At 40.8% G+C, this 27,239-nt stretch overlaps 1 protein-coding gene across 1 annotated transcript in view; it reads left to right on the top strand.

Annotated features, from left to right (window-relative positions):
- IGSF5 (immunoglobulin superfamily member 5) overlaps window positions 1-27,239 on the top strand; it is a 678,183-nt gene that overhangs the window by 219,940 nt on the left and 431,004 nt on the right. The window lies entirely within an intron of this gene.

Here is a 27,239-nt window from a genome sequence, read left to right as displayed (position 1 = left end):
TCTGTGTTGCCGATACCTTACTTGGATACAAGGACGTTTCTCTATTTACCTGTGAAAGAGGAGAGCTTTGAGCAGCCTACCTAACCCTGGAGGAGTGGTTTCAGCCCAGAAGTTAGTAGTTTCTTGGCCATTTTGGGCTAATTTCTATCTCTTTCACTTCCCTGCTATAAAAAATGCATTTGAGCAGTTTTTGCGCTTGTATTCCACTCAGCAGGTGCCTTCCAGGTGTCCTGCAGAGACTACAGCAGCAGAGAGACAAAAGAGAGACTTTGGAGTGATTAGGTATCATTTTTCTGCTTTTCTTGCTGTCGTAAACCAATTCCGCCTAAAACGCTGATTTTTTTTTAGCGTTTCTGAGATTTAAAAAATTTGTTATTGCTACATATTGTATTTATTTGCTGTCTGCACTTGAATTAAGTCATTTTTTGTGCTTTCTAGGCTACACACTAAAGTGTGATAGCCTTTTCTGTGCATTTAAATTGTTGTTTTGATTGCATCTGCTCTATTTTCTGAAAAAAAAAAAAAATATATATATATATATATATATATATATATATATATATATATATATATATATATATATATATATATATACTTGTTCTCGCCTTTCTGAACTAGTATAGTCCAGTTTTCAGGTTATTGCTGAATCCAGGGCTGTGTTACAAGTTTCTGTGTTGCCCGTACTTTACTTGGATAGAAGGAAGTTTCTCTGTTCATTTGTGAGAGAGGGGAGCTTTGAGCAGCCTATCTGTCCCTGGAGGAGTGGTTTCAGCCCTGACGTTAGTAGTTTATTGGCCATTTTGGGCTAATTTTTATCTCTTTCACTTCCCTGCTACAAAAAACACATTTGTGCAGTTTTTGCACTTGTATTCCACTCAGCAGGTGCCTTCCAGGTGTCCTGCAGAGTCTACAGCAGCAGAGAGACAAAAGAGAGACTTTGGAGTGATTAAGTGTAATTTTTCCTGCTTTTCTTGCTGTCTTAACCTAATTCTGCCTAAAACAACTTTTTTTTAGCATTCCTGTGATTTAAAAAGTTTGTTATTGCTACATATTGTACTTATTTGCTGCCTGCACTTGAATTAAGTTGTTTTAGTGTTAAATAATCTGTTTAACTGTTATAGTCTACAAACTAAAGTGCAATAGCCTTTTCTGTGCATTTAAAGTGTTGTTTTGATTGTACTGGCTCTACTTTCTGAAAAAAAAATATTTATTTCTTGCCTTCTGAACTAGTATAGTCCAGTTTTCAGGTTATTGCTGAATCCAGGGCTGTGTTACATGTTTCTGTGTTGCCCATACTTTACTTGGATAGAAGGAAGTTTCTCTGTTCACCTATGATAGAGGGGAGCTTTGAGCAGCCTATCTGTCCCTGGAAGAGTGGTTTCAGCCCAGAAGATAGTAGCTTATTGGCCATTTTGGGCTAATTTCTATCTCTTTCACTTCCCTGCTATACAAAATGCATTTGCACGTTTTTGCGCACTGGGCAGAGCCGGTTAGCTAGGGCTAAACTATTCCCGGCTCCACGAAGTCTACTCTTCAATTTTTCCCTTGGAGCTAGACAAACCCTCAACTTTAGCACTCAAACCATTCATTTCACAGCCAAGCACTTGCTAAAAACTCATAGCACACACTAATTAACCCTAGCACTAGACCCCCCTATACTGTCCAGAAGGACAAGTCTCTCTATTCGTCCCCACTAGCCAATCAGAAAAAACAGCTTAGTCTACCTATTCAGGCATGTCCAAAGGGCAGTTTCCATTATACTGTCTGGTCCAATTGGTGAATCTGGGCATTTTGAGGCAATGTTACAACTGCCTCATGTACACAGACAACCCTCTCCTCCTACCACCTAACACTAATATATGTGAGAGATGCAATTATACAGCCAAACTGGAGGCAAAGCTCTCTCAACCCAAGACTGGAACTGAGAGTCAAGAGGATAGGGGTAATACTTGCAACACCCACCAGTCTCATATAGACCTAATAAACCAACACCGGCAAATAGCACACATAAATATATGAAAACATACTCGGAGGCTCTAAATAAAAATCTACAAAAGCAACAGAAACCTCCAAAGCAGATATCCAAGCAACCTCCACACCCCATCACCAACCATGAAACACATACTTTACATAATCAGTGTGCCACGCAATCACAGCCTTTAAGGCAAAATAGTATACCCAACACGCTAGTAATAGGCAACTCTATAGTCAGGCACACTGATGTCCCACTAACCAAGCTGGACAAGGAGAAGATTACAGTTAGCTGCCTGTTGGGCACCAGGATCCACCACATAACACAAGCACTCAGGTCACTCCAGAACAAGTACAAATACGACTCGGTCATTGTCAATGTTGGTGTGAATGACCTGAGTCATACTTCCCTGGACTACATGAAAAGAGACATGGAAGAGCTCTCTGATCGGTTTACTATTAAAAGGTCGAATGGCACTCCTTCGAATGTCGTATAGTCGACAACGGAAGGTCATTAATGTCGAATGTCGAAGTCGGAAAATCAATCTAGGAATGATATTAACATGGGTTGAGGTAGGTGTTCGTATTATTCTTAACTACTAACATCTCCCCTACCTCGACCCATGTTGAAACCCATTCCTAGATTGTTTTTCCGAGTTCGCGATTAGCAGTTTCAGCCTTCCGTTGTCGACTATACGACGTTCGAAGGAGTGCCGTTCGACCTTTTAATAGTAAACCCTCTGATCATGTAGCCCAGGCCGGTATGACCCTGACCCTGAGTAGCATCCTGCCCTCACCAAGAATAATGCCACAGTATAAAGATAAAATGATCAGTTTCAACAACTGGCTAAGTTTCTGGTGTCATTCAAAGGAGATCCAGTATCTGTCCACCTGGGATGACATGCTCGACAAGCCACGTTGCTTTGCAAATGATGGCTTGCACCTGTCACCCTTAGGCTTTTGAATACTGGCAAAGGCTCTTGCCGCCCCCATAGTGCCTTTTTTAGGCAAGGCTCAAAAGACAAACCCACCGCTGTAAATAGCACAAGTAACCAAATACCGAGGGTAATGCTACTCAATGCCAGAAGTCTAAACTTCAAAATGCACACACTCGAGGCACTCCTCAGTATGGAGAACATCGACATCTGTGCAATAACAGAAGCCTAGTTTAAGGCTCCTGAGAGCACCCTAGCTCTACCAGGCTATAACTCATACCATACCTTTTGGCCAGAGAACCAGGACCGAAACACAAAAGGCTGGGGTGTATCCATATTCACCAAGGATACCCACACCTCCAGGTTAGTGGCGCAACACAATGCAGAAATCATCTATGTGCAACTAACAATGGGTAAAACTGCAATCCCATTTGTAGCTTGCTACAGATCACCCACCATGACCCCGGATCCCCATTCCACATTTCTGGAAACACTGGGAAATATGAAGGTCTTACCAAACACCCTAATACTGGGTGATTTCAATTACCCAAACATAAACTGGGAGAACAAATCAAGTACTAATTCCCTTGCCCAACGCTTCCTAGAATTTATAAACTCGAACACCCTGGTCAACACCCCCACCAGAGGGAACAACATATTGGGCCTGGTCATAACCAACATGGGCAACCAGTGTTCCACACTGGAGGTCAACCCTTTGCTGGTTAGATCAGACCATAGACTAATCACTCTGGATCTCCACATTCCGCCCCCACCCCCAATCAAGGAAACCATCATGAAAAATGTTTTAAAAGCAAACCACGTTACTTAAGACTGAGGTGGAAAGGTTCACAGCCCCCATGCTAAAGGACAATGCTGTCCAAGCTGCTGAAACCTTTACAAAGGCACTCTATGAGCATCTGCAGAAATGCATGGATTGTGCTATCCCAAGTAAAACCAAGACTCACTCCTCCAAGAAAAGGAAACCAGTCTGGTGGACCCCTGCCATAAACAAGCTATACAATAGAAGGAGGAAACTAGCACAGAAAAGAGTAAAATCCCAAGAAGGAAAGACATCCCTGATCAGTATCAGCAAGAAACTATGATCCCACATTAAATCATCCAAGGCTAACTTTGAAAGAAAAATTGCCAAGAACTCCAAAGATTACCACAAAGCGTTCTTTAGCTATGTCAAGAACCTAAGTGGAAACTCTCAGATCTGCTCTGAGTTAGTGCAGAATGGCACAAAATACACTAAACCGACTGATATTGCCAACATTCTGGCAGAAAGGTTTAGTGCAAACTTCACCCTTCTCTCACCCCCTAAAGGGCCCATAACCATACCAGAAGAATGTAGGGCTCTGTCAATCACTGACACACATGTTAAAACAGCCCTATCTAAAGCCAAAAACACAGCTTCAATGGGACTGGATGGTGTCCCAGGCTGTGTCTTACAAGAGCTCCAAAATGAATTAACCCCCTCACCTTAACACACTGTTCAAACTCAGCCTCTCTACAGGCTACGTACTCACAGAGTGGCGCACAGCAACAGTTATCCTGCTCCACAAAGATGGAGCCACAACAGACCCAGGGGGAACTATTGTCCTATAAGCCTGACTAGCCTGGTCTGTAAGGCTATGGAGTGCATCATCATGGAACTCATTAACAGAGATATTGGGAACCTCCAAACCTTGGACCCTACCCAGTTTGGCTTTATTAAGGGCAGATCATGCCTCCTAAACCTGGTGGACTTCTTTGGGACAGTTACCAAGGCATTAGATGAGGGAAAGGAGATCCACACAGCCTACCTAAACCTCGCAAAGGCTTTCAACACCATTCCCCATTCTGGTATTATAGACAAGCTCACCAGCTTGAACATAAACCCTCATGTCATGAGATGGGTTGCCAACTGGCTCATGGATAGAACCCACATGGTGAGAGTTGCAGGCTCTAGGTCCAACTCTAAACCGGTTACAAGTGGCGTCCTCCAGGGCTCAGTCCTAGGACCCCTCCTGTTCGGTATATACTTCTCAGAGGTACAGGCAAGCACAGGAGAACTATGGCTGACCAAGTTCACAGATGACTGCAAACTAGGGGCCATAACTGATTCTCCAGCTGATACAGACACCCTCCAGAAGGGTCTCACTAAGACGGATACCTGGTGTCAAAATCATGGCCTCAAGCTAAATGCCAAAAAGTGCATAGTCATCCCCTTTGGAAAAAACAAAGTACCCATGAACTACCACATAGGTGGTAGTCCCCTAAATACAGAAAATGTAATAAGGGATCTGGAGACCCAGGTATATAATAATCTCTCCTTTGATAATCATATTGCCAAGGTGGTTAGAAAATCCTTCTATGTGGCCCACCTAATCAAAAAAGGGTTTGCATCTAAAACAAAAGAGGTTATTGTGCCTCTCTACTCATCACTCATTAGACCCATCATAGAATACAATGCCCCATTTGAGATGTACCTTACAAGACACCTGCAACAGCTGGAAAGACCACAAAAGTACCTCACCAAGAGGATTACTGGCCTCAAACAGATGCCTTATGCAGCCTGACTCAAAAAACTCCAGCTGTACTCGGTTGCATACTGCTTACTCAGAGGTGATCTCTGCCTGAAATACAAGGCCGTGTCCAACCCTGAATTGATGGGCATGCTCCACCTAAAAAAAAAAAACAAATCCCAGAGAGCCACACTCTCTGGAGAAATAAACCTCACCACAATGATAAATAGGATGTGCTGGAGGGATAGATTCCTGTCCAAGAGACTCCCCATACTTTGGAACAGGATTCCAATATACATCAGGCAGAGCCCCTCACTAACACTCTTCAAGAGAAACCTTGACGGGTGGATGGGAGACAGAAAATTTACCACAGGGATCACTGCAGTGGCTCTGTTGGACAGAGGCACAGGGAACTAATGGTTCTGTTGGACAGAGGCACAGGGAATTAATCTAAGGGGGTGGTGAAAGTCAACACATTCTGGCTAGGCTTATAAATTCCCTTGGACAGATAGCCTAGTACTTACCTATGAACCTATGAACCTATGAGCATATGGCTGCATCTTCATTACAGACACTGAGAAATAGAGAAAATTGAAGAAATGTTGAGGAATCAGAATTTCTACAATGGAGTGGATATTGAACTAGTCACAAAAGCTTACAAGGTCATTGACATCAAAATGGGTAAGCTAAACTTAGAGAGACTTCTAGACAATGACTTATTTAGCTTTCTGACAGTCTCCCACCCTAGGATATGCATTTTTTGGCATCTCAAAACTTCACAAAAATATAGAAAATCCTCCTTATTGATCAGTGGTTGCATGGAGTGGTTTATCCACTGAAACAGTATCCCTTTATATAGAATTTAAGAGGAAACAGCTTGCTAGGAGTACTCTCTCCTTCATTTTGGACTCACTCGATTTCATGAAAAAATCAAAGAAGTTAAAATACAACAGGAGACAATACTTGTCATGACTGATGTGAAAGTCCTATACACTGTTCTTCACCATAACTACCGTATTAATGTTATGAAAGCGTACATTAGCTCAAGGGCCAACACTGACCACAGAGAAATTAAACCTTTCGGGATTATGCTGAATATCATACTCACCAATAACTACTTTTAATTCAATCAAAAATGATACAAACAAACAAGGGGGTAGTTGTGGGTGCTGCTATGGCCTCTTAGCTTAGCCGTATAGCCTTGGAAAGACGGGAAGAGAACACCATCTTTTCCTCAGTTTCTCAGAGCTCTGTTATTACATGGATTGGGGTGGGAGGGGTGGCATAATGGTTAAGGTGATTATCTTATAAACACAAAGTGCAGGGTTTGATTCTCACATGGGGTAATCAGCTAGGCTTAAAATGGCCCACAAGGGCAGTTAGCCTAGTACTAACCTATGATTGTTACTATTGTTTTATTGCTGATATCTTTATCACATGGAAAGGCTCCCTGAACAAGCTGCATAACATCTTCTTCTATAACGAAAACACCACATCCTTTTTACACTTCATCAACCACTACAGTTATGATAAGGTGGGATTCCTGGATATCACCATCTATAAGTACGGAATAGAGGTGGAGCTTAAGAATGGCCTGTACAGAAAACCTGTATGAGTAAATCTTTGCCTACATGCTCACAGTATGCTCTCACAAATCCCTAAAAATTACATCAAATCACAGGGAATGAGAATAGCCAGGGTTTCTTGAGAGATGGACTGATTTCTGACCAACCTGCAGCAAGATTTTCTGAAAAGAGGACACAGTGAGAATTTGGTGGCTAACATACTGAGACCCATGAAACTCCTGAAACAAATAATTATTGAGTTCTGGTGACCACTCCTAGAAGAAAACTGTTACAAGGCACACAACCTAATGTCAGTGAAGGAAATGACAAAAATAAAAGAGGCATGATCCTAATTAATTCCAAGGATTCACAAGTATTGAAAAGAAAAATGACTGAAAACTTGAATATCATTGGGTAAATCAACCTATCAGTGAGATTCTGGACCTACAACCATCATTCCTTTATTGAAAAGGAAGAAACATTAGAAGCTTGGTAGAAAAGTTAAAAATTAAAATAAATTAATGCACCCACATAATTACAGAGAGGAGCCTTTCCCTGTAATGCCCCAGGCTGCAGATGTTGTGCATTTATGAGCCAGAAGAACTATTTTATATGTCCAAATTCAGAAAAGAATTACATCTGAAATGATAGTTAAAACTGCAATAGTAACTTTGTAGTATACCAGGGAAGCTGCACAAAATGCAAAGAATTTCAGATTAGAATAGCAATTGGTTTCCTATTACCTGATCGAACATTTAGGTTAGCAAATATCTAAATGTTGATCTGGTAATAGCGAAAGAAAAAAACCCAAACGGCCAATTTAATGCAGCGAAAGAATTCCCTTAGCTGTTTATGCGGATTTTGCCCTTCCCCCATTGTAGAGCGGTCTCGGAGTTAATATATTTAGTTGGGGGGAGGAGGGGGCACAGCCCCCCACATCGGGGTGGGGGGGTGAAGACCCCACTTAGTTTTGGTTTAATTTTTTATTTTTTTGCATCAGAGGGGAATTCATTCCTTATGTTAAATTGGCTGTTCACTGTTTTAATTTTTCGATATTACCAGGTCAACGTTTAGGTATTTGCTAACAACAATCCACTGTTAGAAGTGTCCAGGTCTTCCAGAACTATGAAAAGTTTGTTCTTCATGTAAAAGAGAGAATTAATTTGGGCTCATTACAAGGCAGTCTGAATGCAAAGGTAGAGAAAAGAGAAACTGAATGGCAGATTCAACTTAAAGCTTATTGGAAACCAGGACTCAGTCGGACATGCTCCATTAAGAGCATACTTGAGTTAAAGAAACTGGACCATAATAATTTTTACTAAAGGCAACCAAAGTATTTTTTTTTCGTTAGTACTAGATGTTTAATTTTATATTTTTATTCATGTATAGTTTGTTAGACTTTTGATTTTTATTTTTTCTTCCTTTGTAACTCGTAATTATCCAAGAATTATTTTAATGTCAATTTGAACTGTTCAGATTTTGATATGTCTAATCAGAAGTTTAAACTACCAAGTTAGTATATGCTAGTATGGTGAGACTTGAAGAAGCCCTTCCCTTCATTAACAGAAATGGGCAAAAACACTTTAAAATAATATTTTTTAAGTAAGCACAAGTTAAGGCACATGATTTTACTTAACACAACTTCCTTTATGTATTACTTGAACATTCACTCCTTTTTATGTGATATTTATTGTGTCTATTTATTTAACATTTGTTTACCGGGGAAAGTCCAACTTGGAACAAAGCCAATTTTCAGTGTAGGCCTAGGGAGAAACACTCCAGATGCATGTCTTTGTAATGTGGGAGGAAACCAGAGCACCTAGAGGACACCCACACGAATGCAGGGAGGACATGCAGACTCCGCACAGAAGGCACTCCAGCCGAGAATTGAACCAGAGAACGTAACAACGCAACTGCTGCACCACTGCACCATATCTGTGTTTATTTGTGTGTGTGTGTGTGTGTGTGTGTGTGTGTGTGTGTGTGTGTGTGTGTGTGTATATATGTGCGTGTGTATATATGTGTGTGTGTATGTATGTATGTGTGTTTATATATGTATAGGCATTTGTATGTGTGTGTGTGCCTATATATTTAAGTATTTGCACATGTGGCTTACATACTTTTTGGTTTGTTTTGACTCTGTCATTGTGTGACCCAACCCTAATACTTTTCATTCCCCTCTACCCTATGTGCTCTGAGCCTGAGAATTTTCATGCACACACACACGCACACACACGCACACACACGCACACCCACGCACACACACACACACACACACACACACACACACACACACACACACACACACACACACACACACACACACACACACACATTTTCACACTTTTTTAACTTGCCTTGGTACCAACCCCAAAGGGCAATTGACTTAATTCTTTTTCCTCAAATACTTGCTAAATTCAAAGACATTTGTTAAGTCCTAATTACATGTCTGCCTTGAGCAGCATATGTTTTGAGTTTAGATAGCCACCATTCTCCTTCCCTCAGCATCACAGTGTTTCACACAGAAGTGTATCCCACTGCCATCTGTTTTATTATTTACTATAGTAAGGTAACAAAAAAGCAGGACTAGGTGTTTACATTATTTGGCACTATATTGACCACACTAATTGGCAGCCAAATACACAGTTAGTTCATACACATCAATCACAATAAAAATGCAAACTATGTATGTCTCATCACTGTTCCAATCACTGTCACTGAATGTGATGTGTTTATGTGCTGTTGGATTATTGCCTTCATTCTAATTTGTATGGCTTTTTATATGGAAAATTGAAAAGCATATATTACTTGTTACTTACATGAATAACATATCTGATGAAGCTCTGACAAGCTATCATCTATTGTTTTTACTTAATAAACCGTGAGTTAAACAAGCAATACCATTTTGAATCCTGCTTTCTTGTTTTTAATAAGAATGCAAGGTAATCTTTAACATGGATCTTACATTAATATTTCTAACAACAGTATATTTTAGGATGTCATATGCTGGTATTATTCTTGTACAACTAGTTTTTCCTTTTTCTCGGTTTGCTCTTCTTTAAGAAAAGTGTTTACTGTCCTCAAGGCTGGAAAACTACTTTTCCTAGGCACTAGATTTCATTGCCTGTAGATATGCATCTATATATATATATATATATATATATATATATATATATATATATACATACATACGTACACACAGGTGTGTGTGTGTGTGTGTGTGTGTGTGTGTGTGTGTGTATCTATATATATATATATATATATATATATATATACACACACACACATTAATATACACACACACACACACACACACACACACACACACATATATATATATATATATATATATATATATAAACACACATATAGCTGTAGAAAACCAGTTTCGTGCATTAACCAAGTAGAGTTTCTTATTCACTATTATCCTTTATTTCAGTATTACTTAAATTGCTCATGTTTTGCCTTCCCTTAAGTTTTATACTTCCTCATGAACATTTTTCTTCATTTATTGTTCTAACAAATTCACTTGCTCTTTTTCTTTTGTAAAGATCCCCCCCTCCAATTATTTTATTTCTTTTACAATATTTAGAAAATGGAAATCAAAAATGTACACCAGTCTTTTTTCTTAATCCCATTTTATTCACCACTAAGGCACAACCTCTCTTTCATCACAATATCTAGTAGATCATATGTATTGTCCATACAGTGCTGTTAATCTGCTTTACACAGTTTTGCTGTCTGTAGTTAGTACAAGACCATTCTATAAAAATCCTTCCCATACCTGCCATTCCCCTACTGGGTTATACTTAGTAAATCTGTATCTCAATGTATAAAAATTACATGTCCCTTGTACAATGCAGACCTCATTGCTATTGGTGTTAACTGGCAATACCCAAAATATGTAGAACATTTTTTGGCAAATTTGTCATGTTCTTGCAAGTATTTTATTAATTATTTTTAATTGGGTAATTGGTAACACACACAGATACACACACATCGCTTGGTTGGCCATGTGCTGCTTGTCTGTAATGGATTCAGTGTGATTCTGAGGTATGTGTAATTACCATGTCTCTGAATTCTCATTAAAATCCTCATGTGAATGTCTGTGAAACACTTACCATGCAGTCTGAGCAGCTGCAGATACCTGCTCTGTTGTGTAACCTATAACTGACATCCACAGGTACAGCCTACTCAAGTTAGGGAACCAGTGCTACCCAATGCAGCTGTGAGCCATATGCACGCTTCATGGAAGTTGTGTTTTCAAGTGCGTCTTTGACACACTGTACTACATAACTTAAGTGTTACTGAGAATGACTATGACAAGCAGAGGATTAATTTACATAGTTGGTACCCACAGATTGCCACATTTGTGTACAGCACAGAAATACCATTGTGGATCATTATACAGCTGGGCAGCAATGGTCTGTGAGTCAGGTTTCCCTAATGTACTCTGCAAGGCTGCATAAGAGTATGTAAGGCTTCATGAATACTACCCTCAGCAATATATATTTTGCTGTCGGTCTTCCTCAGTGTAGACAACTACCCTAAGCTCTCATGAAAAACATAAACAATTGAAAATGTTCTAATATTTTGTCCCACAAAACCTTATAGTAAAAAATATCCACTGTGGGCATTTTAAAATGGTATAACCCTTTTATATGGCAGTTGGTTGGCTTATAGGCAAGGATTTCCATGTATAAATTACTAATATATCTGTTCCAGCCACAAATCAAATATTAAAATAACCGGTCAGCCTGTGCTATTGCACATTTATAAATTTTATATATATATATATATATATATATATATATATATATATATATATATATATATATATATATATATTATATAAAAAAATGCTTATTATATATTCATCTTCATTTCAGATGTTATTTTTCACTTGTATGGTTTCTACATAAGCTGTAAATGTTTCTTTAATATACTTATTTGGGAATGATTATTTCTAAAACCTAAAAACATTGAAACAAAAATTCATACAGTATCTTAAATCACTATGCTTTTACCAGAGAAATTAAACTTTTTTCCAGGATGCAATGTTTCAAGTGAGGTACCAAATGTAAGTCACAGTTAAATACTGCCCCCAGCTGTCCAGTAGTGGATATTACTTCCACAATAATTTGGAAAAAAAAAAAAACGCGTAACCAAACAAGTAATGCATAGGGTTACCACCTGTCCACTTTGCGAGGGACAGTCCCTCTTTGGGCAGTTGTGTCCTGCAAAGAAATCAAAAAAATTGCAAATGTCCTGAGATTTTAGGACAAGCTTATGTCATATATTTTATGTAATAGTCGCAGAATGTATCTGAAACACAAATGTTATAAGAAACAGAATAAGCAACTAAAATGCTACAAGAATAAGCTTTTATTTAGCCAAAAAAATGAATTTCTGTCCTTTGTACTGGCCATGGGTATGTTTTGCCTTGCAAAATCTGACATTTATACCAACAATGTCCCACTTTGGGCATTTGAAAAGGTGGCAACCCTAGTAATGCAATGCTCAACAAGAGCAGAAATGCAGTTTAAAACCCAGTCTGTACAAAGCATAGCTTTAAAAAATTGTAAGGATTTATGTCATATGACTTTGCCTTACTTCTTTATAATTTAATCACTAGACAGAAACGAAAACATCTGACCATCCATGTGGTATCTATATCCTTATTAGCAAACAGTTGCATTGACTTTCTCTCTATTTCTGTCTACCTATCTAAATATCTATACCTTCAAATATCTATAAATATCTATAAATAGCTATATCACTATCTATATAACTATAGCAATAGTTTTCTCTCTCTCTCTCTCTATATATATATATATATATACACACACACACACACACACACACACACACATGCATGCATATAGATGCGTGTGTGTGTGTGTGTGTGTGTGTGTGTGTGTGTGTGCGTGTGTGTGTTTGTGTAGATAGATATCCTTTTTAGTGTCTCTGCGGTGTTCCTCCAAAAAGCATTTTACGTGTTTCCATCTCAAACTCACCCAAAAACAAAGCTGTGGGCAGCAGCACAGACTGTGGAGGGTGCCCCATAGGGGGAAGAGTTGTATAGTGTGACTGTGGCCTATTTGGATAAGTTATAGGACAGAGTGTTAATAGTATCATATGTAAATCAGGTGAACAAGCACTGTAAGGGGGAAGGGTACCTCATGGTCAGTTTTAGGCATGCTAGTGTTAGCTTAAGTTATGCAAGTTGCTGTTGTCATTATTTGAGTTTTTGAATAAACCAATTTAAGACTACATTATAGCAGATAAGGAATGTAATATGGGAGCAAAATGATGGTAGAAGAACATTAAGGATATAAGATGAGCACAATTAAATTAATATGTTGGAATGTGAATGTGGTCACTGGCCCCATAAAGTGGGACAGGATACTGGGATTGCTGAAAAGAGAGGAAACAGGTATAACAGTCCTAACAGAGAGGCATCTAACAGAGACAGATGATGTAAAATTAAATAGAAAAGGTTTACAGGTGCAGATAGACCCAGTCTATCAAGGGGCTAGAAGAAGGATGCTGATATTATATAGTAAACTAGCGTTCAAAGTAGTAAACACCATGGAAGACAACTGGGGGAGATATGCAGGTGTAAAAGGAAACTATCAGTCAGTTATTTATAATAGTTCTCTATATACGTTCATCTAAATCACATTTTATGAGAAGTTAGGGAATAATAGTTGAGATATTGACATTTTCTAAGGGAACAATATGTTTACTAGAAGAATTGAACCAAATACATGATGGAGAGGGACATACAAGGGCCTCAAATGAGGCATAAAATGAAGAAAACAGAGAAGCTGACTAAAATGTTACTAAATCAGTTAGGACTGACTGATATCTGGAAAAAAAGGAGAGACTGGACAGAGAAAAGGAATATACAGGAGAGATGTGTGACAGGAGTACAAACACTACATAAAAGTAGAAGTGGACCCCTGGATTCACTCAAATCATGCCTTTCTAAAAACAGAAATGCAAATAGTAAAAAGGTAAGAATGTCGAGCCTCTGGAGCTTCCCAGCCTTTAAACTGGAAAGCAAGAAGTATGAACAGTAAATACAAGAAATACTCCTAAGACAGTAATAAGTAGGGAGGGGGGGCAGGGCCGGTGTTAGCATTTTGGAGGCCCCAGCAAATGTTAATTTGGGGGCCCCTAGGGACTTCCTGTCCAAGTATCACCTTATCACTGCCACCCCTTCTAAGCAACCTTTAAGTTCATACTACAAACTTTTAGGTGTAGTATGCACAGCATGACTTGTAGCTACAATACTATTGCATTACAACAGGCCTGTGTACCACACTATGTTGGCCCATCTCACAAAGGGAGATTTACAATTGCTGGCATTTACTTGTATCAGTGATACATTACAACAACTGTATGTACAGGTCTGGACTTAGGTGAAATGGAGCCCTAGGCCTACTGTTTCAGCCCCCTCACACACACACACACACACACACACACACACACACATACACACACACACACACACACACATACACACACACAAACACCCTCTAGGCCTCCCTTATGTTTCTTCCCATCTTGGGGTCCCCACACCATGCACATTACTTTTTTCTTCCTTTTCTCACATTTTGCGTTACTCTTCAGCTTTTTCAATAAGCCATAACTTTCTATATGTTCTGAAATGCAATTTATTTATTTTTTTCTTTTTACACAATCTCTTCATCATTGACAGCTTGAACAGAAGTTATGATTAAGTTAATTGTGAGGAAAGTGAAAAAAAATGATGACAGTAATGTATTCTACTTTGTTGCTCCTATATAGTACACTGCCCCTGCACAAGCTATGTGATAAAAGTAAAATAATAACCACACTGTCTTCAACCCAAACTCAATGACCTCCTGTGCACACCTGTAAAGTTTGACTGTGATGAAAATTAAAGATGCAATAACCACACAATCTCCAGGCCCCCCATATAACCTACAGCAGCTTTATGTAAACACACACACATGAGCAGGGCTGGTTTTAGAATATGAGAGCAGAGGTAATTATCAACTTTATCATATCATAGCCCTGTTCAGGTTAAAGAGTATAATCAGGCAATTAATACATTTTTCTCCAACCAGCAACAACTTTTGTGGGGCCCTCGCACAGTCAAGGAGGATTAAGGGAGCTCCTTGAATCCATTTATACAGTCTGGGTAGTGGGGGCCACTGAACGTCTAGAAGATCTAAGTGTATGAATATTCCGTGATATGTTTTATGCCATACCTTTGAAAATTAAATATAATGCTCTGTATATTCTTGATGTTTTGCTGTTGTGGAGCTTTTCTCCCTGGGCCTTCCCTGAAAATGGGTTTTTGACCCAGTCAGACTTTCCCAGTTAGCAAATGTCAAATAAATAAATACAATTACTTGTCATCTGCATTTTTATACTGGTACCCAGTAGAATAATATATATGTTCTGGCATTATTTGGTGTGTGCACAGACAATCAGTGATATTTTTAGAGAAACACAAGCGATAACAATACCAGTTTTGTACTTATTTTCAGAAAATAGCAATACATTGTGCATCACTGGTACTGTCACAACAGATCAGTGACTGCTGTTTAGCATTACAAACAGAAGCAGGGTTAAGTCATTCTTATTTGTCTCATTGAAGAGTAATGCATACCTGTCGCTGTCCCTGATTTCACACATATGGCTCATAATTTTGCTCTGTCCATCATGAAAGTTTGATTTGCTGATAAATCATTCTGGATTACATATGATCAATAAAAGCAGACAGAGTTTTATAGTTCTTATTATCCAAAAAAATGCATGTTGCTGCAAAAGGTGTTAATTCTATTAACTTTTTAAGCGAATTAGAGTGATATTTAATACATGTTTCTGATTTTGGGCCTTTATTCTGCTATTTATGGCACTGGCTGAATTCTTCAGCAAAGAAGTTTAGAGTTATATCTGGTATTCTGCCAGAATTTATAAGACTTCCAGAAAGATAAAAATCATCCCTGAAAATTGTAAGCATTAGCTCTTCTTAAAATTCAAGGTTTGCACTGAGATCAGTCACTCTGGGCTGTTGATCTCTCTAGTGCTTTCCTTGCTCATGTTCATCATTAGCTTTATCCCATTAGGGTCATAACACAGCCCTGTTCAGGTTAAAAAGCATAGTAAGGAAGCTAATACATTTTTTCCTCTTCATTTTGCCCCAACCAGCAACAGCTTTTGTGGGGCTTCCCACAGTCAAGGATGATTTAGAGCCCCACTGCAGCCACAGGTATTGCAGGTACCTAAAGATGGCTATGATAGTTTTAGTGTAAAGAACATCCCCAGTAGGGTTTAACTAGGCTAGGGGCACTATGTTAGTGGTAAAATATTTAATGGAATTGTGAAGCCTGTTACTTGATAAAACGCTGTTAATATAACCAGAGATATCTTTAAATTTTAAAGGAGATATAAATAAGAGTGATTGCTCAGCTAGTTTATTAAGTACACAAGATTGTTCTATTAGCTTTGTTGGTTTGACAGACATGTTACAAATTATCAAGATAAGATAACTTGCTGTGGTTGTATGGTTGAGCCCCCCCAGGAACAGGAGGCCCCCAGCGACTGCAGGGTTCGCTGGTGCCTAAAGCCGGCTGTGGAGGGGGAGAAATAGAAGAGGGAGGCAGCAAGGGAAGTGAGGGAAATGGAGCAGCATATCAGCTTTCGAAACAAGTAAGGGAGATCCACATGCAGGGAAGGAGTTTAAATAGGGGGAACCAGGCAGCTAAGGGAAATCAAGCAAAAAGCACCCAAAAAAGAAAACAATAAACAATAAATCTATCAAACTCATTAAAGTAACTCAGAGTGAATGTTATGGCATGCTTGTCCACTGCATTTCCCATAACAATCTGAACTTGAGAGTAGTGTCTACTCTTCTCTCTACTATTTGCTCTGTGCCTTAGCAGAAAAAAATAAGACTACTGCTAATTGAAGGATACAAAAAAAAAATGTATCTGCTTTTACTGTATTTGTGTTTCTTCCTACTTTATTTTGCTTTTGCGTCATCTTAAAAGTACTCAATTGCATTTATTACTGCTTGGTGTAACTCATTCTAAGCCTTTTAGTTTAAGCACTTGGGCTTCAGACCAGTTGTTTTACATTAGGAAGGTTTGTGGCCTGCACTGTGGTGGCAGGACAGGTAGCTTACATCCTTCTAAGTTGGGAACTGCTGATTGAGGGCTCAGTGACTGTTATTCTAAAAGTGTATTACTTCTGGTTTAAGCACTTGGGCTTCAGGCCAGTTATTTTACATTAAGAAGGTTTGTGGTCTGCACTCTTGTGGGAGGAGAGGCTGGAATCTGCCCTTCTGAGCTGGGAATTTCTGGTTACAGGCTTTTGTGCCTGCATATTTGAACTGTTTCTTACTGAAATTGGTACACCTTGTTTGCTGTAGCATAGACTAGATCCAGGCCTGCTGAGTCTAGCTTTGTTTGTGTGCTTGTTGTTTGTTTGCTTATTTCCCTGAAATGCTAATTTCACCTAAAATGTGGCTTTTCAGCGCTTCTGTGGATCCCTAGAGATATCTGCATTGCTTACTGTACTTATTTCCTTGTTTCACTTGAAAGAAAGTTACTGTTTGTCGTTTTTGCATTTAAGTTACCTGTAACACATTGAATTTAAGTTACCTGGCACTTGCTCACTAAGTCAGCACTAAAAAATTAAAAGCACTACACCCTCACAAACTCCCCTTGAGTACCTTGTTTCCCATTGGCCCTTTTTTTCAATTATAAAGGAATTCCCAATACTATTCTAGCATGTCCAGAGGTCAGTTGTCAATCTCCTCTCCAGTCCAGCTGGTGAATCTGGGAATCTTGAGGCAATGTTACAACTGTCTCGTACACAGATAACCCTCTCCTCCTCCCAACAAATTCCAACACATGTGAGAGATGCAACCATATCGCCAAACTGGAGGCTAAGCTCTCTCAACTCAGTACTGGTGTAACCAGTCAGGAGGAGAAGGAAACCCCACTCACTACAATTCCAGTCTCACATAGACCTACCACGACAGCAACCCAAACACATAAACACACAAAAACATACTCAGAGGCTCTAAATAAAAATCTGCCTAAGCAGCAGAGACCTCCAAAGCAGACACCCAAGCAACCGCTACCCCAAAACAAAACACATGCAACACATAGCTCACAAAGCCAGTGTGCCGAAGAGTCACAGCTCATAAGGCTAAACAACACCTGATACACTTGTAATAGGTGACTCTATCGTCAGGTACACTGACGTCCTGCTCACCAGGCTGAACAAGGAGAAGGTCATGGTGAGCTGCCTGTCGGGCGCTAGGATCCGCCACATAACACAAGCACTCAGGTCACTCCAAGGCAAGTACAAATATGACTCAGTCATTGTCCATGCTGGTGTGAATGACCTGAGATGTACCTCCCTGGACTACATGAAAAGAGACATAGAGGAGCTCTCTGAGCATGTAGCCCAGGCCGGTATGACCCTGACCTTGAGTAAAATCTTACCCTCACCAAGAATGATGCCACAATATGAAGACAAGATGATCAATTTCAACAACTGGCTTAAGTATTGGTGTCATTCAAAGGGGATCCAATGCCTGTCAGCCTGGGATGACATGCTCGACAAGCCACAATGCTTCGCTAGGGACGGCTTGCACCTGTCACCCCTGGGCTTTCGGATATTGGCAAAGGCTCTTGCTACCCCCATAGTGCCTTTTTTAGGCAAGGCTCAAAAGACAAACCCACCTCCATAGGTATCACAAGGGATAAGAAACTAAGAGTAATGCTACTCAATGCCAGAATTCTAAACCTCAAGATGCACACACTCGAAACTCTCCTTAGCATGGAGAACATCGATATCCGTGTAGTAAAAGAAACCTGGTTCAAGGCTCCCGAGAGCACCCCAGCACTACCAGGTTGTACCTCGTACCATGCTTTTCGGCCCCAAAACCTGGACCGAACCAGAAAAGGAGGGGGAGTATCAATATTCGTCAAAGATACCCACACCTCCAGGTTGGTGGCACAGCACGAAGCATCAGAGACTATCCATGTGGGTAAAACTGCCTTCTAGTTTATAGCCTGCTACAGACCAGCCTCCCAAACCCAGGAACCCCACTCGGCCTTCCTGAGAACACTGGAAAATATGAAGGTCTCTCCAAACACCATTATATTAGGCGACTTCAACTACCCAAACATAGACTGGGAGCATTACTCCCTAGCCCAAAGGTTCCTAGAATTTATAAACTCAAATGCTATGGAACAACTTGTTACCCTCCCACAAGAGGGGAAAACATACTGGACCTGATCATCACCAACATGGGGACTTTATGCTCCAGACCAGAAGTGTATCCCTCACTGGTAAGATCAGACCATAAACTAATCTCACTGGATATTCACATCCCGACCCCACCCCCTGCCCAGAAAACCACAGTGAAAAACTTGTCTAAAGTAAATTTCGCACTCCTCAAAACCGAGGTGGAATCCTTCAAAGCCCCCGGGCCTGTGGAAAATACGTCCCAGACTGCAGAATCCTTTATAAACGCATTCTATGAACACCTTCATTAATGCATGGATCTTGCAATCCCAAATAAAACCAAGACCCAATCCTCCAAAGGCAGATGTCCTGTCTGGTGGACCCCAGCCATAAACAAACTATACAATAGAAGGAGGAAGCTACTACATGATAGAGCAAAATCCCAAAAAGGGAAGGCATCTCTGATCAGTATTAGCAAAAAACTACGAGCACTCATAAAATCGTTTAAGGCCAGCTTTGAGAGAAAAATTGCACAGGACACTAAGGATAATCACAAGGCTTTCTTTAGTTATGTTAGGAACCTGGGTGGGAATTCCCAGATATGCTCAGAATTAGTCCAAAATGACAAAAAATACACCGAACCCACAGACATTGCCAACATCCTAGCTGACAGATTCAGTGCAAACTCCCCCCCCCTCCCCACCAAAAGGGCAAATATCTATCCCAGCAGAGTACTGCCCCCCCTGACATCTCAGATGCTCAGGTAAGAGCCGCCCTCTCCAAAGCAAAAAACACAGCATCAATGAGACCAGACAGTGTCCCGGGCTGCGTCCTACATGAACTCCAAGAAGAGCTAAACCCAAACATAAAACTACTGTTCAATTTCAGCCTTACTACAGGATATGTACCCAAAGAGTGGCGTACAGCAACAGTGGTCCCTCTCCACAAAGGTGGTGCCTCAACGGATCCTGGAAACTATTGCCCCATAAGCCTGACTAGCTTGGTCTGCAAAGCTATGGAAAGGATCATCATGGACCTCATAAATAAAGATATTAGGGACCTACAGACACTGGATCCTACCCAGTTCGGCTTTGTTAAGGGCAGATCCTGCCTCTTAAACCTGGTTGATTTCTTTGAAACAGTCACCAAGGCCATTGACAAGGGAAGGTGGTCCACGCAGCCTACCTGGACTTCACAAAAGCCTTCGATACAATACCCCACTCTGGCATTATAGATAAGCTCACCAGCTTAAATATAAACCCCTATGTCACTAGATGGGTTGCAAACTGGCTCAAGGACAGAACCCACATGGTTAGAATTGCTGGAGCTATGTCAGACTCCAAACCAGTTACAAGTGGTGTCCCACAAGGCTCAGTCCTGGGACCTCTCTTGTTCGGTATATATTTCTTGGAGGTACAGGCCAACATGGAAGGACTGTGGCTGACCAAGTTCGCAGATGACTGCAAACTGGGCGCCATAATTGACTCTCCAGCTGACACAAGCATCCTCCAAAAGGGCCTCATAGAAACAGACAACTGATGCCAGAGCCATGGCCTCAAGCTAAACGCCAAAAAGTGTATAGTCATCCTCTTTGGCAAAAACAAAGTGCCCACAAATTACCACATAGGTGGTAATCCATTAAGTACAGAAGAAGTAATTAGGCACCTGGGGACCCAAGTTGATAGCAATCTCTCATTTGACAACCACGTGGCCAAAGTGGTTAGAAGAACATTTTATATAGCCCACCTAATCATGAAGGGATTCACATCTAGATCAGGGGAGGTCATCGTGCCTCTTTACTCATCCCTCATCAGGCCCATAATTGAGTACAATGCCCCTTTTGGGATGTACCTTACCAGACACCTGCAGCAACTGGAAAGACCCCAAAAGTACCTCACCAAGAGGATCAAAAGGCTCAAACAGATGCCATATGCTGCCCGGTTAAAGAAACTCCAGCTCTACTCAGTGGCATACCACCTGCTCAGAGGCAATCTGTGCCTGACGTATAAAGCCATGTCCAACCCGGAATTAATGGACATGCTGCACCTCAGAAAATCCAAATCCCATCGAGCTACGCGCTCGAGAGACTTGAACCTCAGCACTGAAATAAATAGGACATGCTGGAGGGACAGATTCATAACCCAGAGGCCCCCTTCACTCTGGAATAAAATCCCAGTCCAGGTTAGGCAGTGTCCCTCATTGACTCTGTTCAAGAGGAATATTGATGAGTGGATGGGAGATCGTAGGTTTACCCCGGGTATCACTTCTGTGTCACTGTTAGACAGAGGCACAGTATACTAACCTCGAAAAAGGGCATAGCAAAATTAATTTAAAATGGGTGGCGAAAGCCAAACACACTCTGGCTAGGCTTATAAATGCCCTAGGGCAGATAGCCTAGTATGAACCTATGAACCTATGAACCTGTGAACAAACTGGGAAATGCTACTTTAAAAATAGCCTTGCTCACAGATGATATAATACTGCCAATAGCAGACCCAGAACAGGACCTGTTGAGACTGGTAAATATTGCAGGACTTTGGAGATCTACTGTGATGTAAAATAAACATAGGTAAAGCACAAGTCTTTGATATTAGCATAGAGGTAATCAAAATGGACTGAGAAAATTGGGAATGTGGGAACATGAATATATAAGCTACTTGGAATTAAGACTGACAAGAAGTCTAGAAGAAATTAGAAATTTCCATTAATGGAAAATAGTGAAAAAATACATACATGCATAAATAAATAAATAAAATAAGGGACAACCTCCAAAATGTAAAACCTTGTACCTGGAACTTGATCAGACAGCTGTGGTATTGCATTGATACATCTTCTCTCACTTGTTGTAGCCAGAATAAAACCCAGATTGGAATGATAAAGGCAGTCCTGAAATATAAGGGAGGAATACTGGGTACTCAATATTAGGAATCATACTTGTTGTGTCTTTCGGCTTATCCTGGTTAGGGGTCGCCACAGCGGAACTCCGGTCCGCTAATGTTTGGTAGTGGATTTTTATGTGCCGAGTTACCAGCCCTGACGCACAACCTTCAACGAAGGCACACCCGTTCATGCATGCCTCCACACAGAAGATGCTCTAGCTGAGAATCAAATGCGACAACATCTTGCTGTGAGGCGACAACGCTACCGCAGCACCACTACCACGGATCCTAATATTAGGAATTATACTAAAATTGTTAAAATAACCATTTATGTAAGACTATAACAGCAAAAGTACACATCAAGATGGAAGGATATAGTTTTTGTGAGAAGACTCAGTGAAGAGAATGACAGCTATGCTGGCACTGGCATGGGGAAACAAGAATCATAAACTTAACTCTTCACTAACACAGGGAGTAGAAGAAGCTGGAAAATAATTTCAAACAAAGAACTAAGTGGTTGAAAGCAAGATGTTCTCCCAATAGGGGGCATGAAAAGGCAAGGGGGTGATATTGGACAGATTGAAATACTAGAATGAAATGCTAACTGAGGGAAGAGTTTGGCCTACCTGACAGAGCATGACCTCAATAAGAAGGGATAAAAATGGGTGAAATGAAAAAGGACAAATGGCCGCAAGTGGTGAAAATAATAATCAGCACTAGGGTAGGAAAGGTGGGGACTATAAGTCTAATAACCTGGGTATTTAGAACCTTAAATATCTTAAAAAATAGGCTGGACAAGAAGGGGGAGAGTGGGAGCACCTCTTAGAAACAGAAATACTGGAGCAGTGGTAGAAGCAGATAACAGAGTTGTCTAGCTATGTGACAAAAGCTAGAAAGCATAGAATATTCTGGTGCAAATGTCAGCACAGATACTTCTACATGACTAGAAGACTGGCAAAGATTTTTCCAGGAGTCACTCAGAGTTGTTAACAATGTCAGAGTGCAGTCAGGGGCACATGGTAACATATATTCTGGAACTGTAGATGTGAAGCGCAAGAAAACTATTGAAAGGAAATTCAGCGTGCACTGAAAGAGGTCACAGGAAGAGAAACTGAGCTCACTAAAGAACTGTACTTTACAGTTACATTCCTGCACCATAGGTCTGGCAGCTGGAGCAGAAGGTTAAGAATTGGGCTGTAGTTCCTGTGGTACATTGTTTGATTTCCTCAACCCGCATTCGCCTACTGTGTGACCTTGAGCAAGTCACTTTACCAGAGAGTGCTTGGGGACAACTGGGAAACTGGGCTATGCTCCTCAGTTGGACTACAAGCGCACTAAGTACCTATGAATCTATGAACTTATAACATACCACCACTAAAGAACACTTACTCTAGAAAATACTGTCGCTAACCCAAAAAAAAAATTAATGTTGGAAAAGTCAGATCTCTCTAACCATAGGAGATGTAAACATGCTGATGTATGGCCTGAAACAAGAACAAAGGAAATAGAATAAAGGAGTTACTGGGGGGATGAAAATAAATGGAAGCCATGGCCATTCAGAGAAAAGGAGTAGGTAATGGTAGGCCAAGAAGAGCTAAAGAACCTAGGTTAGACCAAAACAGGGTGATACGATGAATACTACAACCCTGGGGGAACATGTTATAGAAGCTAAACAATTGGCTAAACTTCTGGTGCATTCTAGGGGGATCCAATATCTGTCTGCCTGGGACGACATGGTCAACAGACCATGATGCTTTGTCAGAGATGGCCTGCACCTGTCACCCCTGGGATACTGGTTAGGCTCTTGCTGCCCCTATAGTGCCTTTTTTAGTCATGGTTCAAATGACAAATTCACCACCGTAACAGGAACAGGCAAGCAAAAACAGAGGGTAATGTTACTCAATGGTAGAAGTCTATATCTCAAAATGCACTTCCTCGAGGCACTCCTTAAAATGAAAACATTGATATCTGTGCAGTGACTGAGACCTGGTTCAAGGCTCCAGAGAGCACCCTTGCATTACCAGGCTTTAACTGGGAAAACTACTCATGCACCAACTCCTTCACTCAACACTTTCTGGAATTCATAAATTCCAATGCCCTGGATCAAGTTATCCACATTCCCACCAGTGGCAACAATATCCTAGACCTAGTCATTACCAGCATGAGTGACCGGTGTTCCACACCTGAAGTCAACTCCTCGTTGGTCAGATCCGACCATAAGCTAATCATCCTAGATATCCACATCCTGCCCCCACCTCTCCATTAAGGAAACCATGGTAAAAAATTCTCCAAAGCCAACTTCATGCTTCTTAAGACAGAAGTGGTAAACTTCATGACACCGATTCAGATGGACAATACAGTTACGACTGCTGAATCCTACACAGATGCACTCTATAAGCACTTACATGAGTGCAGGATAGTACTATCGCAAACAGAACCAAGATGCTATCCTCCAAAAAAAGGAAGCCAATCTGGTGGTCCCCTGCCATAAACAAACTCTACAACAGAAGGACGAAACTGTTGCAAAAGAGAGTAAAATCCCATGAGTGGAGAAGTTCCCTGGTCAACCTCAGTAAGAAGCTGAGATCCCTTATAAGATCCTCCAAAGCTGAAAACAAAATCACCACTAATTCTAGGGACAACCACAAAGCATTCTATGGCTATGTCAAGAATCTCAATGGCAACACCTAGATCTGCTCTGAGTTACAGCACAATGGCACAAAAATTACAGAACCAACTGATATTGCCAACATTGTGGCAGATAGGTTCAGTGCTAACTTAACTTTACCCCCCTCTCATCCCCTAAAGGGCCCATATCTATACAGGAAGAATGCAGAGTCCCTGTAATCACAACTACACAGGTAAAAGCTGCACTCTCTAAAGCCAAAAACACAGCATTCCATGGGACCGGACAACATCCCAGGCTGCATTTTACATGAACTTCAGAACAAACTGGCTCCCCACCTACTTAACGCCAAATGTGTGATAAGAGACCTTGGGACCCAGGTAGACAGTAGTCTGTCCTTTGATAATCACATCACCACAGTAGTCAGGAAATCCTTCTATGTGGCACACCTCATCACAAAAAGGTTCTCATCCTGGAAAAAAGAGGTAATTGTTCCCCTCTACTTGACACTCATTAGACCCATTATAGAGTACAACGCCCCTTTTGGAATGTACTTCACAGGATATCTGCAGCAGCTGGAAAGGCCATAGTAGTACCTCACAAAGAGGATTACTGGCCCCAAACAGATGCCCTACACTGACTGTCTCAAAAAGCTTTACTCGTTAGCATATTGCCTACTCTGAGGTGATCTCTGCCTAACATATAAAGCTATGTCAAACCCAGAGCTGTTGGACATGCTACACCTAAAGAAATCCCAATCCTTCCAAGCTACACGCTCTAAGGACCGAAACCTTGTCACCACCATAAACAGGACATGCTGGAGGGATAGATTCCTGTCCCAGAGACTTCCCATACTCTGGAACAAGCTACCCATCTATGTCAAGCAAAGTTCCTCATTAGCACTCTTCAAGAAAAATCTTGATGAGTGGATGGGAAATAGGAAATACACTCCAGGGATCACTTCTGTGTCTCTGCTTGACAGGGGCACAGGAAAATAACTTTCTTGGGTGGCGTAAGCCAGGGAACCTTGTTGGCTAGGCTTACTTATGCCCTTGGGCCGATAGCCTATTGCCTACCTATGAACCTACGAACCTATGAGTAAATGGGGGAGGGTGAGAACCCTAATGGTTAGACAACAACTCCTGTGTCCCTCGGCCCAGCCCTAAGAAAGTTACAAACTATAATCCAAAAAGACTGAATAAAAGCAATGGTAAATTGTTAAATAGTTATCAAAAAAATGCAAAAATAAAAAAATCATCTGAGTTAATTACTGTGAATAATATAGAGTGATAAGAAAAATAGAAATGTAGCTATTAGTTCTGGGCAGAATTAGAATGTACAAGAAGGAGAAAAATTGGCATAGATGAGTGATAGCAAACTGGCAGGAAAACAGATCCCGTGTGTGAGATTACCATTGGATTGTTATGGTGGAGACTTATCACTGAAAATAAATAAAGGTCTGAAGTGTCAGACACCAAAGCCGTAGACAAGGGTAAGGTGGTTCACACAGCCTATCTAGATCTTGCCAAGGCTTTCGACACCATCCCCCACTCTGGAATTATAGATAAATTATAGATAAACTCACTAAACTAGGTATAAATCCCTATGTCACAAGATGGGTTGCCAACTGGTTCACTGACAGAACCCACACTATGAAAGTAGCAGACTTCAAATCCGACTTCAGACCAGTGATAAGTGGAGTACCACAGGGTTCAGTCCTGGGTCCTTTCCTGTTTGGTATTTACTTCTCTGAAGTACAGGCTAACACAGAAGGTCTTTGGCTAATGAAGTTTGCAGATGACTGCAAACTAGGAGCCATAATCGAAACTCCTAATGATGTGGACATCCTACAAAAGGGCCTCACTGAGACAGATGCCTGGTGTCAAAGCCATGGCCTCGAGCTCAGTGCCAAAAAGTGCATTGTCATCACCTTTGGTAAAAACTCTGTACCCATGAACTACAACATAGGTGGTAGTATACTTAACAGTATACTTAACACCAAAAGTGTGATAAGAGACCTTGGGACACAGGTGGACAGTAGTCTCTCCTTTGATAATCACATCACCAGTCAGGAAATCCTTCTACCTGGCACACCTCATCACAAACGGTTTCTCATCCAGAAAAAAAGAGGTCATTGTTCCCCTCTACTCATCACTCATTAGAGCCATTATAGAGTACAACGCCCCTTTTGGTATGTACCTCACAAGACATCTACAACAACTAGAAAGGCAGCAGAAATACCTCACAAAGAGGATTACCGGCCTCAAACAGATGCCCTATGCAGACTGTCTCAAAAAACTCCAGCTTTACTCTGTCGCATATCACCTACTCAGAGGTGATCCCTGCCTAACATACAAAGTAATGTCAAACCCAGAGCTGTTGGACATGCTCCACTTAAAGAAATCCCAATCCCTCCGAGCTACATGCTCTAGGGACCTAAACCTTGTCACCACAATAAACAGAACATGCCGGAGGGATAGATTCTTGTCCCAGAG

This window comes from Protopterus annectens, chromosome 5.part0 (genome assembly GCF_019279795.1).
Source record: "Protopterus annectens isolate FY-2018-M chromosome 5.part0, PAN1.0, whole genome shotgun sequence".
Lineage (NCBI taxonomy): Eukaryota > Metazoa > Chordata > Ceratodontiformes > Protopteridae > Protopterus > Protopterus annectens.
The sequence above is the reverse complement of the archived record's forward strand: the minus strand, read 5'-3'. Positions and strand labels throughout refer to the sequence as shown.